The sequence below is a fragment of the Camelus bactrianus genome, chromosome 11, assembly GCF_048773025.1.
Source record: "Camelus bactrianus isolate YW-2024 breed Bactrian camel chromosome 11, ASM4877302v1, whole genome shotgun sequence".
Classification (NCBI taxonomy): domain Eukaryota; kingdom Metazoa; phylum Chordata; class Mammalia; order Artiodactyla; family Camelidae; genus Camelus; species Camelus bactrianus.
The window spans coordinates 72,066,414-72,082,035 of NC_133549.1; the positions used below are offsets into that span (position 1 = coordinate 72,066,414).

The following is a 15,622-nucleotide window of genomic DNA, read 5'->3' on the forward strand; positions in this document are numbered from 1 at the left end:
GTTAATAATAAATATCATGGGGGTGAGAGATGCCCTCTGATTGTGTTAAGTTACTGAAGTTGGAGGTCATTTACGATACAGTTAAGCTGCCTGTATTAGCAGAGTGACCCCATAGAGTCACTGCTTTGAAAATTCTCGCAATGGAATTAATTGTAAATTCAAACAAATAGAGAAACATATTACAGTAGCAAACAGCCAAGTTTCCTCATATTTCCTCAAACCTGTGGTGGGAGAAAAACGAGACCACAGAAAAGAAGTTCCGGGGCTGATGGACTCCGGGGTCTAACAGTTCCCTGTTACGGCTACATCTAAGCTATTCAAGGAACAACCAGTACGATACACTTGTCCAAATGCAGCCGTGATCGAGTTTGTCACTGAGACGCACTTCCTTTTCTCCAACACCTAGATTTTCACTCCTGACAATACAGACAATGTGGATCGACCTCTAACTAGTCAGACAGATTAGGTTATCTAATCACAGTGTCAAATGTCCTCATGACATGGACAGACCGTGCTGGAAGAGGCCACAGACAGGACTCATAATCCACCAGGAAAATTAAAAGGGCAAAGGATCTGAAAAATATCTGGTTCACAAACAAAAAACAGAAACAGCTCTTGACCGCCTGATGAAATGTATGCCCTTACTCCTGAGATGAAACGGTAATGGGGACAGTCTCCCCATCAGATTGGCAAAAGTCAAAACGTGTTTCAGGCCGCTGTGTTGCAGAGGGTCGGGGGAGAAGGCACTCTCTTGCACCGCCTGTGGATGGGGACACTGGTCCCTCTCCAGAGGGAAGTCGATTTCGTAGTATCTATCAACACATAAGTGGCAAATCCCTCTTGATTCAGTGGTTCTGCTTCCAGAAACCTCCCCAATAGATATTCTCACACATGTGCCAAAAGACACACACACGATGATTCATTGTTTGAATTGTGACAGATAGGGAACAGCCTAAGTGTCCAAGAGTACAAATCACCCGAGAACATACGGCTATTAAACAGGTGAAGAGAGGACTTCAAAGTTTACAAGATCGTTCTGGGAACACCGTGGTGGGGAGGAGAGGAGGGCCAAGCGAGCACACGCCCACCACCACCACTCCACCAGCACGCACAGGGGCACAGGGCACACAGGCGGGATGTGAGGGGCAGGCCTTATCCTTGAGATGCTCCGTATCCGACAAGGTGTGAATCTGGGTCCCTGCTGCTCCCTGCTGTCGCGCTTACTTTCAGCATATGGAAAATGAGCCGTAAAGCAAACAACACAGCGACAGCTGTGTTTTTACCTTCTTGGCTCTCTTGATGTCACAACCATCAAACGCAAGCTCAAAAAAGAGCAATCGATACTGTTCCCAGCAGCACACTCCAAAAGGCCACACACCTTCCCACCGGAGGAAGGATGCCGGAGCTGTCCCTTTTTTTTTGTTTTTTTGGTAGGTGTGATTTCCCCTCTTTTCAGAGTAGCTATTTAGCAATTTGCGTACAAAGTGAGCCATCTGAGACTTAGGGGCAGTTCTATCATAGAAAGCAGCTATGACCTTTCTGGAGAGAAATCTAACACTAACTATTAAAATTAAATATACACGTGCCCCCCCGACCTAGAAATCCCACATTCCAACTTGTAGAATAAAAGCACCAGAGTGGAAGGCAACACGTACAAGAATATTTTTTCCAGCACTGCCCTAGTGGGGAAAGAAACAACAACCTGAAAGTCCATCAAAAGAGAACAGCAGCAGAGAGGGTGTAGCTCAGTGGTAGAGTGTGTGCTTAGCATGCACGAGGTCCTGGGTTCAATTCCCAGTGCCTCCATTAAAAAGAGAGAGAGAGAGAGAGAGCACGGCAGACAGTGGGGCAAGGGAAGCAGGAAGGGGCATGATAGGGGTAGAGGATTAAGAGGTATAAACTACTCTGCATAAAATAAGTAAACTACAAGGATATATTGCACAGTACAGGGAATGTAGCCAATGTTTTATAGTAACTTTAAATGGAGCATAAAATGGAGCAAAAAAATTTTGAATCACTATGCTGTACACTTGAATCTAATCTAATATTGTAAACCAATTATACCTCAATAAAAAGTAAGATAAATAAAATTTAAAATGATTATAAAAATTAGTAAAAAAAAACAATTTTTTAAGGGAACAGCTGAATCGATCATTACATGAATATTTGGCAATTGTTTTTAAAAATAAGATCTTTATCTGTGGACCTGGAGGGATGTCTGCGATGCATTATTAAATTAGAAAAGCAAGTTGTTAGGGAAAATAGTAAAGTAAGATGCTCTTTTTGCCCACAAGGCCCTGCACAATCTTCCCTCCTCTAATTCTTCCCTTCCCCACCCGCCCCACAACTTCATTTCCTACCTCTTTTCACATCACATACTCTGCTCCAGTGGACAGAGTGCATTACCAGGTACAATCCTGCCACAGGGCCTTTGCACTTACCCTCAGCCTCAATGTTCCGCCCAAGAGATCTCCATGTCCCCCACACAATCCTTTAGGTCTCTGTACAAAACCTGCCTTCTCAGTAAATTCTACCCTGACTTCTTCATTCAAAATTACAAGGAGGGTAAGGGTGCAGAGCTTTTTCCAGCTTTATTCTTCTCCATAGAACTTACCATTGGCTGGCACTTTAGATGCTTCACTATTAGATATTTCTCCCTTCTAGACTATAAACTCCATGAAGACAGGGATTTCTGTCTCTTGCTCACGGCAGCATCCCCAGCATCTAGCACAGCACCTGTAAATTCCCACTGAATGACTGGAAAATCTGTTTGCACCTGGAGAAATGACTGGGAGAATTTATACAAGGCTTACCACCTGTCAGTGAAACTGAAGAAGAGATGTGCAGCAGAAGAAAGCTGTCAGAGGAGAATAAAGAAGACTGCCTTATCTCCCATGTTGTGATTCCACCAGCAGCAGTGAACGTATGTTATTGTCAGAGTTGTGGAAGAGGCATTTAATAAAACAAAAAAGCAAAGATGTAAATCAGACTAAGAGGAAGTAGCGGGGGTTGGGCAAGCCAAAATGGAGAGGGACCCTGGACCACGCCCAACAACCACTAACCTCTCTCGTCCCTCCTCACATCCCAGGCCAGGCGCCCGCAGAAGCTAATCTCACTCAGCATCTCCCGCATAAGTATATAAGCGTACTAAGAAGGACAAGCTTATAAAAGAAATCAGAGAGCACATTCTAATCGACCAGAAACGCTCTGGGCCATCACTCCCACCGAGCTCTGCCTCTGGTGCATGCAACCAACTGGCAGAGATGGTGAGGTCTGAAGAAGGTGGTGGGGAGCAGCGCAAAGGAGCACTGAACCATCTGGGAGGCCAGGTCCCAGCTCTGCCTCCCATGCATGGAGCAACCTTGGGCAAGGTCACTGTTAACCTCTCTGAGCCTAACAGGTTCCTCCTCTGCAAAGACAAAATAAAGTTATGCGTCCTTTATCGTGCTGTGCACATACAAGTCAGGAGACAAGCACCACCGTGGATGCCGTGTGGATATTTCAAAACCCCTCACTACACCGAACCCTGGTTTCCTCCACTTTGTTCTCCAGTTATTTGCTGTCAGTCTATTAGAAAGCCAAGCATTTTCAAACTTGACCTTTGGTCACCTGGCTGAACTTCATTGCTTCTAATCATTTACAGATGCAGAGTCTAGGATTTCCTTTAGCCAGATGATCAGCTCACCAGCAAATAATGACACTTTTCTTCCCTCCTGTCCATGGCTTGTGTCTCTCTCGTCTTCCTCCTGTCTTACTGCACCAGCTCGGAACTGCAGTTCAATGTTGAACAAGCTGCACTGTAACTGCAGGCATTGCCGTCTTGTTCTTTTTTTTTAACGGAGGTGCTGGGGATTGAACCCAGTTCCTCGTGCATACCAAGCACATGCTCTACCACTGAGCCATAACCCCCATTCCTGTCTTTACTTGAAGGGAATGTGTCCCATGTTTATCTACCAAGAATACCCACACTGGCTATAGATTCACGTAGCTATCTGTCATCAAATTAAGAAAGTTCCCTTATGTGCCGAGCCTGCAATGAAGTGCCAACTGGATTATACTGAATGCTTTTTCAGCAATTAAAGAAATCATCACATGGTTGTCCCCCCACCTTACTGTGTCTTAATGAGGATTGCACAGCACTGAACACCCCAGCCCCACACTGATTTTCAAGGTCAAGTGCGACAAGGCCCATGACCCTACACATAATGGCGTCATCCTCCCTCAGCTCCAGTGCCCCGCTGCCAGCCGCCTTCTCTCTTCAATCCTGTAACTCCCTAGGCTCATCTCCTCCACCTCCAGCCCAAATGCTTACCACCCCCTAAAATGCCACGGGCCTTCACCTGTATGAAGGGGACAACAAGTCAAGACAACATGGACTGCCAACCATCCCTACATCATGAAAAATCATCCCACACCTGGACTGTGGGCCGACCACACTATCTTCTCAAGATACACATCTCACCACTTTGATGTAAGCACTTCCCCATCCTCCTCGGCATATTCCAAGATTCATGTGAAGCTATTCCAAACTGGAACTGGATTCCTCAGGGCAGCGGGGGAGTAAGCTCCCCACTCCCAGGGGTATTTAAACAGAGTTGGAATGCCCCCCATGATATCGTTACACAAGATGAAGGGTGGCCTGGGGTCTCCTCACCTGTGAAATGAGGATAACAGACCAACCCAAAGGAAAAGGAGGAGCAGGAAGTAGGATTTATTAAGCATTTCCAAGCACTTTATACACATTTCCTCACTTAGTCCTCACAACAGCCCTCTCAGGTATTAGGATACGTAGAGAAGTTACTACGATCCACACACACACACCTTTGCTCAAAGTTAAGAGTCAGCCAGTGACGAAGCCCAGCCCATAGCACAGCCCAGCTATGCACCGAGGGCCTCCGCTCCAGCCTTGGCACCCCTCCACTACATCCCTCTGCCTCCTGCTACAGGGCACAAAACTGCCTGTTAAGCTGCCTAACACAACGACATGCCCCTAATGGGCACTTAATGATTCTCCCCAGACTGAGATGGTCGAAGGTACCTTCCGCTGAGCAAAGGCAATTTTCTCATCCAGAAGCAAAGGAGAGACTTTATCCTGACCCTTCACGTACAGGAGGGTCTGACCACCATTCTGAAATATATTCAGAAACATCTCATCTGACCGTCACATCTCTGAGAGGCTAAGATCTGACAGAGAGGGTCACGGAGGCTTACGTGTGAAGGGTCTGCCCAAGGTCCAATGGCTGCACCAACACACTCATATGCTGAGACACCAGGGACCACCATGATCTCCACCCCACCCAAGGCCTCACGGGTGAACAGAAAGGACAATCTCAAAAAATTCATCAAAAAGCAGAGCTACAATTAAACCTACATTCAGAGCCAAATTTGTGCTGCTGGTTAGTGAGTGATATGCATTCCATAACTATTTGGTGATGTGAATGAGGCAGCCCATCAGACATGATTTGGCCAACCAAGCACAAATAATGCCATCACCTTAGACTTGGACCATATAATGGTTAAATCCTTGTGAAGTACACATTTGCAGCTCTTTCATAATCTAGGAACCTGAATATCTATTGTAGCTCATTCCAACCAGCCCCAGGATGACCAAACTCCTGCCTTTGGAGGCCACAGTCTAGTTCCAAAGGTCCACTTATTGTCTGAGGTCATCACCATGGTGCCTCGCCTCCCCACAGGCCCTGGTAAGCATCAGGGCCACTGCCAGGGCCTCAACCAGAAACCACATGAACCTCAAGGCAATGTCTTGGTCCTCAAGGACACATGGCCAAAATCAAGCTGGTCAAGGGATGCAGCCAACTATTTGGACTAAGAGCCAAAGGAGATGGCCCCAACCAGGCTAATGTTTACACGCGGGCAGTGCTGAGTTCTCAGTAAGGAATGCAGTAAGGAATACAAGAAGATCCATGCCACCTAAGAAACTAACCTTGCTTCTCATTAAAACTACACCTTACTAAAGAGCGCTGAGAACGTGGCCATCCTTCGTACGTTCCACCATCCCAGGTGGTGGGAGGGGCCTTTTGAAATTTTCTTTTATGTGGAATATTTGCTTTATTATCATAACAGTCTAGAAAGTTATTTCTGTTATTTTGTATACCTCATATATAAGGAAACCAAGACATAGAGGATTTAAGTAATTTGCTCACAGTCATACAGCCTCAAAGTTACAGACCTGGAATTCCAAACCCCGGAACTTGAATTCCAGGGCCTGGGTTCTGAAGCAGAATGCTTTATCCCAGCCTTAACAAGGCCACTTGCTCTATCGGGGGGGGGGGGGGGGGCATTTGTGGCAGAAACAAAGAAAAGGTTGCAGGATCCAGGGGAGGTGCCTTTGGCAAGCTAGTCATTTTTCCCAGTGTGTATGTATGCATCCACCCTCCTTCCTGTCCTAAGTGCACTGTTTGCTCTGCTGGAAGTGGACATGGCTATATAAATGCATATTGATTTGGAGGGGCTGCTCCAGGGCTGAGCTGCAGAGTAACTGGAGAATCAAACTGCCATGACCACGTTCCAGGTCCAGATACAGAACCTGATCAGAGAGACCATAAAGGGAACTTTGTTGACAGAAGGAAATGTTTAGCAACATCTTCCCTTTTCAGTTGAGTGTGCAAGTAGCATTTGATTCCCAGGACATATTTATTCCTAAGCAGAGCTCTGAAATGCAACCTAATGAGCAGCATTGCCTTGAAAATGGAGCTTTTCTCTCCCAGGGAATGGGAGGCCTTTAGAGAACACTTCTTGCCAGTTGTCCCCACTTGCTGTATACTGATTTCAGTTTGTTCAACTTGGCCCTCTTTGCCCCAAATAGCCCAGTAGAACAAAAAGAGTATAATCTTAACTTCTTGCCACACCTTGCATTTTGCTCCTTTTTTTTTTTTTCCCTCTTCTTGGTAAGGTTGAAAACACGTTTCAATGTGGCAATTTCTCCTGTAGTTGGAGGCCAGCCCTGAGATTTCAAAGAAAACTCCTTTGTTCAAGATTTAAGAAAATAGTAAGTGCACAGCAAACATTGATATGACTTTTAATGGCCATTTACCTGATTAATCATTGAATTTATTCCAATTTGCAAGGCACGTGAAACTCACCAATGCTGACAGCAAAGTCTGATGGCATCTCCCATCTCCACCACAGCGCTAAAGCCTGGGTTAGGAGAGAAAGACTCCCCTATAGTACTAACTTTTCAGGTTCTGATGACTCTCGTGTCTGTTGTAGACAGAAGTGGTCAGAGAAAAGGACAGAGGCTCATTCTCGTAGCATGACATGGAGATTAGAGAGGGCACACGCTGATTCCATTTACATGAAATGGCCAGAACGGGCAAATCACAGAGACCAAAAGCAATCCAGCAGCTGTCAGGCTGAGGAAATGCAGGGAATGGGGAGCCACTGCTCAGAGGTATGGGGATTCTTTAGGGGGGTGATAAAAACATTCTGGAATTAGAGAGTGGTGATGGCTACACAGCTCTATAAATATACCAGAAAACATTTTAAATAAATAAACTGTATGGTATATAAGGGATGTCTCAATAAAGCTGTTTTTTAATGGTGCTGATGGAGAGGGGGAAAGTGAGAGTACCAGGCTAGGAAGGCTCCCCAGCCTCACAGCCTGCCACTGCACTAGGTCATCATATCCTCGGAACTCCCAGCACCCCATATGCCGTCCTTCAAATCTGTCCAGCCTGCAGCCGGCCCCTCCTGCCAAGCAACTGCCCTCATCCCTCGCATGGACTCAAGGGTTCTAAGCAACCAAGGCGGGCATGGGAACATTCTCAGAAGAGCCCCAGAAAACACCTCTGGGAAAATTCATTTATCTAGTAGAAAAGCTGGCTGCTTGTACCCCAGCCCAGGGTAGGGAGAATATGAAACCAGAGAGATGGCCACATTCCTCCTAGGAGAAGCTGGAGCTGGAAGAAAGGGAGACTGCCAGCCTGACAGTTGATACCATCATCCGTGTCCCTCCAAACTGTGTCGAAGGAAATGTACGGTTTGGGGCTGCAGGCATGACAGACTTCAGAGGAAAACAAATCAGGCATAAAAATTGCTAGAGGTCCCATTAGCAAGACAGAGCGAAAAACAGGATCCCCACATCCCCCTCATACTGCTAAAAATAAAAGCAACAGGCCGTGGTATTTGTGCTGCCAGGGTTCTCAGGAGCCCCTGCAAGGCCAGCCTCCTTCTGGGCTTCCTTCGATCAGCCTCACCTCCCTTTCTCCACCACCTCAGCATCTCAGTATGGATGTCTATAGCACAAAGTGGGCAGCAAGGAGTCCAGGACTGAGAAAATGTTTCCACTGGTCATGAGGCTGGCACAGATGTCCTTCTGATGTCCCACTGCAAGGATGTGGTCCAGGACTTGAGAACCAAACATGTGGTCAGCTGAGCATCTACATTAGTGGGGGGCAGAGGGGAGCAGAGGAATACAGAGCCATTGAACAACTGGACACCCAACCCTGGCCATTGTTTAGGGAAAGGAGTCAAAAGTGGGGAAGGGGGCAGCTGGGGCAATATGTAAGCCTGAGCTCACACCTACCTCCTCCCATTACACAGCAGGAAGTGCCACCTCTTGCTCCTTCCCTAGACCCCTCCCACTCACAGGGCTGCCTAACACTCATGCAGAACCCTGGTTTCCCAGAGAGAGAATGGACTCAGAACAATTTAGCTTGGTGATCATGGGAGCCAACCTCACGTCAGACTGCCTGGGTCCCAACCCCAGCTCCACCACGCCCTAGCCGGTGACCTTGGACAAGTTACTTAACCACAGTTCTCCATCTCTGAAAGAAGAAGGGAAAGGAAGGAAAGAAAAGGGAAAGGAAGGAAAAGGAAGGGAAAAAAGAAAAGAACAGGACAGTAATGCTTCCTACACCACAAGGTTAATCTGAAGCTCTTACAACAGTGCGTGACTCAGAAAAGTGTGCAAAAGATGCCAGATGTTATTGGGGACCCACTAACAACGTCTCTCCAGGGAAACTACCAGCACTGGGGGTGGGGCGACCCCTGTTTGTTCAGGGCTGCCCCATACAGGGCAGGATGCTGACTCTAACCAGCCCCTGGGAAGGAAATGCTCACAGTGCTCCTCCAGGCCAGGTGACAGTCAAAACAGTTGAGTGGGGAGGACAGGATTCGAACCAAGATTTGTCTGATGCTAAGCCCATAAGTTTAACCACCTCCACCAAACTGCCTCCTGTAAAACCCACAGTGGGCCCAGAAAAAGCCTTTCTTGTCAAGACAGTAAGGAACAGAGAAATAGGAAATGAAACAAAAATTCAATAAAATAAAATAAGCCTCTTTAAAAAAACAATCAGCAGGCAGGGCATTTATTAGTTTTTAAAAGTTATCAAATTCTCCTCTTCAGGTCGAGATGACTGATGTCACAGCACAGAAGCCCGGCTGTGAAGTCCTTCCTCCAGACCAGCAGAGGCTCTCGTCAGAGGCGGGCTCTCTTCTCCGAGGGCCTCAGGGTCACTGGAAATCCCGGTCCCGGCCTCCCCGCCTTGGCCCTCCCCCAAGCCCCTTCCTCTCACAGACGGCTCAGGGCGGCCACCACCACATGCCACTGTGACGCGGAGGGCTCTGGGACATCCCAAAGGGCTGGCCCCGTCTGAGGTGTGGCTCCAAGAAATACAGTGGCCTGTAAAACAGCCTGGAGGCTGAGCACAAGGGAACACCCATAAAACAGGCAGTCCCAAGAGCAGCCACCCCAGCACCTTCAGAAGAGGGATGTTCCCTCCCCCATACCCCGCCCAGCTGCAGCCCAGGGACGCAGGACTGCAAGGTCGTCTGAGGCCACCTGGAAGAAAAGGCCCTTCACTGAGCGCTTACCAGCTGCCAGGGGCTGCACTGGCGGCCCTCCTTGAAAGAGGTCAAGCAGAGAATGCAGGAAAGAGCTGGCTCCCCACTGCAGCTGGAAGGGCTCCGTAAATGGCACCCTGCACCTTCCCTAAGCCCCAAAGCACCCCCAGCAAGTTGGGTGTGAGTCCCACCTTTCAGATGGGAAAACTGAGACTCTGAAAAGTCACACAAGTAGGAAAGGACTGCACTGGGCTTCAGGCCACATCTGTCTGCTTCTAAACATGGGCTTTGCCCACTTCCCTCTTCCTCCATTGTCCCTGGAGCAGCCAGGTGACAGAACTTGGCAGCCTGACAGCCCTCTGCTAAGTGGCCCCCATCCAACCGGCACATGGGCTTCCAGGGCAGTGTTCGGCTTCTGCTGGGACAGTCTGCAGCGGTGTCTCCTGGCACAAGCCCCAGGCAGCCTCCCCACCTCGGCCATTGCTGGCAGAGGGGACGGGGGCCATCTCCCACTCCCCTTTCTGGAAAGTTTTCCATGTCCCAGGCCAGGCCCCACCCACCCTGGGGCTGCCAACACATTGCAATGTCAACAGAATTAGCTCAGACTTAGGGTGCTTCCTAAATGCCACATGCTTCACCCATATTAGCTCCCTACAGGGGCGCAGACTCCATAAGGAAGGGGCCCATCTGACAGAGAACTGAGACCTATGAACATGCAGCTTGTCCAAAGCCGTGCAGCAGCTGTAAGTGGCAGGGCTAGGGCTGAGTCCACGCTCCCCGCCACACCACCCTGCCTCTGGGGACACAGCCACGGACATGTCCACTCGCACCGTCTTCCAGCCACACCATAATGGCTGTGGCCTGGGTCTCCCTCTCAGGACCCCCCTTCCCCCCTTCCCCCCAGACCCCATCTGCACTCCCCAACACAGCAGACTCAACAAACCCTAGCCTACAGAGCTCCCGGGGTGAGTGACATCAGGTGTTCACCTGGACTAGGCTGAGGTCCCTGGAATGTGGCCAATAACGAATCTAAAAAGAAAGTACATAAAAGTCTTTGAACAACCAAATTTTTCTTTAAAACAACAACAGCTGATGGGCATCCTCAGGCCTGAATCAGAAACCAGAGGAAGTCTGGGCTCAAGTTGCAAAACACAGAAGATAAAGCCCCTTCAGGGATGAACCTCACCACAACCTTTAGGCAGTGGTCCAACGCTTCCAGAACAGAGGATGCAGGTAAGAGAGGGTCCCACTGAGGGAGGAGCCACTTGGCAAATGCAGAGACAAGGTGACAGTCACTATCATCTCCAACCAAGGGGGTGCCACCTAGTTCCCCACCTCAGGGAACTGGCTCCTCGGCCTGGAGCATGTGCTGCCTGCAAATCCTGCCCGGCTGCCTCTCTCCTCTGCAGGTCTCTGCCCACGACACCTCCACAGAGAGGCCCTCCCCAGTTGGTCACCCTCCAAGGCAGCCCCTCAAGCACCTGGGATACCATCACCCTCTCCAGTATTCTCCACTGGGTCTCCTGGAAATGATCGCCCATGTACTGGCCGATGGTTGATCATCTGCCCCCACCCCACCCGGGCTCCCAGCCCAGCCCTTGTCCTTACTGTCCTCCCAGGGCTTCGGACAACGCCTGGAGTATAAGGGTGCTCCAGAATGCAGCAGGAACCCTCACTGTGCATATCTGAAAGACACTGCAGACCCCTGACCTCCCAGACACCAGCGGGGCAGTACCCCAAAAAGTAAACAGAGCCCCTCCTCGGAGTCTCTCTCTCCCTCTCTCACTAGCACTAGAATCTCCCTCTTCCTCTGCCAGCCAACAGCACTGACTTTTGTGATGGGTAAGATAGGAACACGAATCCTTGAGGTTAAGCACAGCAGACCCCAGTCAAAAACAACTCACTGGGTGGGGAGGGTATAACTCAAGTGGTAGAGCGCATGCTTAGCAGGCACAAGGTCCTGGGTTCAATCCCCAGTACCTCCTCCTCTAACAATAAATAAATAAACCTAATTAACTATCCCCCCCCCCCAAAAAAAAACCTCGCTGGCTAAGTGAAAGCAGCCAGACACAAAAGGCCAGATATTGTATGATTCTACTTACATGAAAAGTACAGATTCGGCAAATCCAGAGACTACCCAGAGGCATAACAGGGAGGGACTGCTTAATGGGTACAAGGCTTCCTTCTGGAGGGACGAAAATGTTCTGGAACAAGATGATGGTGATGGTTGCACAACTCGGCAGGTATACTAAAAACTACTGAATTATACACTTTAGAAGGCTACATTTCCCCTCAGCTAAAAAAAGAAAAAGCTCAGTGGAAAACACCACGGAATGGTCAGAATTGCAGGCTTAGAGTCAGACCATCCGGGTTTAACTCCTGGCTCGAGCCACACCCTGTGTGAACTCAGGTAAATTACATGGCCTCTCTGTACCTCAGTTTCCCTATCTGTAAGAGGGAGTAATAACTGTGCCAACCTCGAGAGTGTGGTGAAGATTAAATTCAACCATGATGTGTAGGGGATTTTGGTTGACTGCTTTCCAAATGTCCATCTTCCCCCTTCCTTGCAGACCCTGTTCTCCACTCCAGGATCTTTAAAGTTCTGAGGACTCTGACCATACCCTCAACCTCAGTCTATCCAATTGGAGTGACCCTTAGGGCCTATGTAATATATGCTGGAACAAAGCTGCTTTATTTCCTGCCATGTGTGAAAATTACAGCACGTGCCCTCTGGAACTGTGGCAGCCATCCTGGAACCCAGAGGCAAAGCAGCCTCAAGAAGAGGTCACCTGTAAGGAAAGTAGATTAGAGAGACAGAAAGAAAATGAAGAAACTGGGTCCTTGGAGACATCACTGGATGATGGACATCACTTGAGCCACTGGATCAAGCCTTACCTGAAGTCACCTACCTTTTTAATTATATGAGCCAACAAAGTCCCATGAATGTTTAAGCCAATTAAAGTCAGCATTTCTGCCAATTAAAGTCTGCAGTCAAATGCACCATAACTGATTCAGCTACCTAAAGTCCCTCACTCTGGGCCTGGCACATAACAAGTTCTCCGAAGTGTGAACTATTGTGATTTTTTTTCCCCAAAATTTGTCCTATGCTATTCACCAGGGTCAATGTTCATCCAGATGTCTAGAGATGAATACTATTGGCTTATAACTAGATATTGGCTTATCACCTTATAATCCAATTCCATGTCCCTGTAATGGCAAGCCACAAACAACTTCACCAAAGATGCTAAAATCAGTGCAAACAAGCACTCATGGGGTGACTTACCGTATGCACAGACTAGACCAGGAGAGTAGCGGGGAGGAATGTAAGAGAAGAACAAGGCACGTGATTAAGGTCTGCAAAACATTCCAGCATATATTTGCCTCCTGACATGACTTAAGCAATGCCACAGCGAAAGCTAAAGGAGATTAAGGAAGAAGGAGATAAGAGTCCCGGTGGTCTTCTGGTTCCCCCTGGCTCCCTCTACTCCCACACAAGAGCCAGATCCAAACACACTCCCTCCAAGGACGTGTGGAGGAAACAGCACATCAGGGCTCAGCACCAGGCCTCGCTCCCGCAAACCCCAAAGACAACATGTGCATTCCATGTACGTGGCCAGAGACCCAGGCACACTCTAAGATATGTGCACAAAGCTGGCTAAACTATTCAAGGAGTCCAGTCATTTGTCTTCCTCTAATTTCTTTTCTTCTCCCCTCTTTTCCTCCCAGAGCAGTAAGAGAGTGATGCATGAAACAATTATTCTTCAGAACCCAGGGGCAGGTGGGGAGCCTCAGATCCAGAGAAAGCAAAACGTAAATGATGCAAAAAGAGACCCAGATGCATGAATATTCATCTTCCTTTCCCTTATGATGGAAACCAGGTGTGTGGAGGATTACTGAGCTCCATCTCCTCTGATTTCCTGGGAGGAATTCATGGTCCGCATCTCATCTCTTTGCCTGAACACAGAACACAACGTGGGGTTCCTGCCTCCAAGAACTGGTGGTTACATGGATGCACACCTACATGAAAATTCACCCACCTCAACATTCAACATCTGTGCCTGCCCAGTGTGTAGTTAGACCTCAGTTTTAAAAATGAAGGGTGAAACATTGGCAGATGCCTCCTCATCTTCAAGGCAGGTTTCAAATGGGACATTCTTAGGGGAGCCTTCCTCTCTCACCACTAAGAATGAGTCCCTGCCTCCTCGCCTCGCACACATCCCTGCCACAGCTCCCGGCCCCCAAACAAAATGACAAAAGTAAAGAGTCCTCTAGAGGCTGCTTGCTCCCAGGAAGACAAAACTGGGCTGATTCATTCCTAGGTACCCCCTGCACCAGGCAGAGGCATAAATACAATTGTTTACCATGGGAATAAATTACAGTCTGGAACTCTTCCTCTTCCAACAGGGCTGGAAGTTCTCAAGGTATGTGTCTTCCACCCCCTGGGATGTCTGTGTGACCCTAGAGTGATCACTTCACCTCTCTGAGTCTCAGCGCCTGAACAACATCTGCCTTTCAGGGTTGCTGTCAGAATTCCATCAGATGAGACGCAAGGCGGTCAGCTCAGAATATGACACATTTTAAGCTCTCAAGAAATGGCAACGTCCCTGCTCCAACCTTCCCCCAGGCACAGTACAGGGTTTAAAACTTCCCAGGGGCCCAATAAACCCTGGCTGAATGGAATTGACCAATCCCACCCTGGGTGCTCTGTGCCTCTCTCCAAGTCACTCTGTGCCTCCTCAAAGAACCCAAAGCCAGTTGGGCCCCAAAACGATGCTTTTGTAAAATCAGATCCAGTGAGGCTAACAAGTAAATCACGAAGCCCAAAGAGGCATTTGGGCCAACTGAGTTCGATTTCCCAGGGGCCTTCCTTAGGGGAGGTGGTTACGGCTGCAGGCAGGCTCCCACGGCAGCATAAGGGCACACCTAGGGGTTAATTAGCATAAACAGATGCTTGGATTCACCTCTGTGTTGTCACTCTCCATGTGCAACAAAAACTATCATCGCTTGGTTCTCCGACAGGATGTCTGTATTTGAACTGAAATTGCCTTCTCCATCCAATTTGCAGTAATTCTGTTCAGCACAGTGTGACGAGGAACTTGGCTCCCTCACTATAGCTGGTGGCTGGCCTGACAGAGGCCCCTTCACACAGGGAATGGAAGAAGGAGATGGGGGAGAGGGGAGGAGAAAAAATGAATCTGTCATTTTATCAGAAACTGTCTGCTGGAGGAAAACTGCTGTCCGACACTTAGACACACAGAGCACACAAATCCCCTTTCTTCTGGGGAAGCCAGACATGAGACACTCTAGGATCCTGTGCCAAGCCACAGGCAGGCGGGGTGGGACAAGATTACCTTTGCAGACTCACCCCAGCACCCACATCCTGCCACTGCCCAGGATTGGATAGGTGTCTGTCTCATCCTCGTGAAGGTAGGCCTGAAAGGTTCAACCTCAGCTTCAAGAGATAATTAAATACCCTCAGTGCTAAAGAAGCCACAGGAAAGAAAGAGATTCAGTGCCCAAAATATAAATGTTACCAGTGTGGTCTATTAGTCACTTCAACAGCAAGAGTTTGTTGAATGCCCATTTGTTCATTCATTTGTCGGTGTCTACCGAGTGCCCTCCTTGTGTCAGGCTGCGCGCCTGGTTTTCAGGATACGGAGGTAAATGAAGTCCACAGCTTAGCATGTGCCAAATCCCGAAGGATCCAGGGTTAGGAGCTTACAATCTAGCCAGAGAGCTGAGCAAGGGAAGCAATGTGGAATTCTCCAGGTGTGGTCTCCATCGCTTGCCTAACTCAGTGCTTTGTTTAAGGCGAATT

At 48.6% G+C, this 15,622-nt stretch overlaps 1 protein-coding gene and 1 non-coding gene across 16 annotated transcripts in view; both read right to left on the bottom strand.

Moving 5' to 3' along the window:
• Positions 1-15,622, bottom strand: part of KCNMA1 (potassium calcium-activated channel subfamily M alpha 1) — a 705,404-nt gene that overhangs the window by 668,322 nt on the left and 21,460 nt on the right. The gene's annotated exons all lie outside the window — the stretch shown is intronic.
• Positions 3,838-3,910, bottom strand: TRNAT-GGU (transfer RNA threonine (anticodon GGU)). The gene has a single exon. It is a non-coding gene; the product is annotated as a tRNA-Thr (tRNA).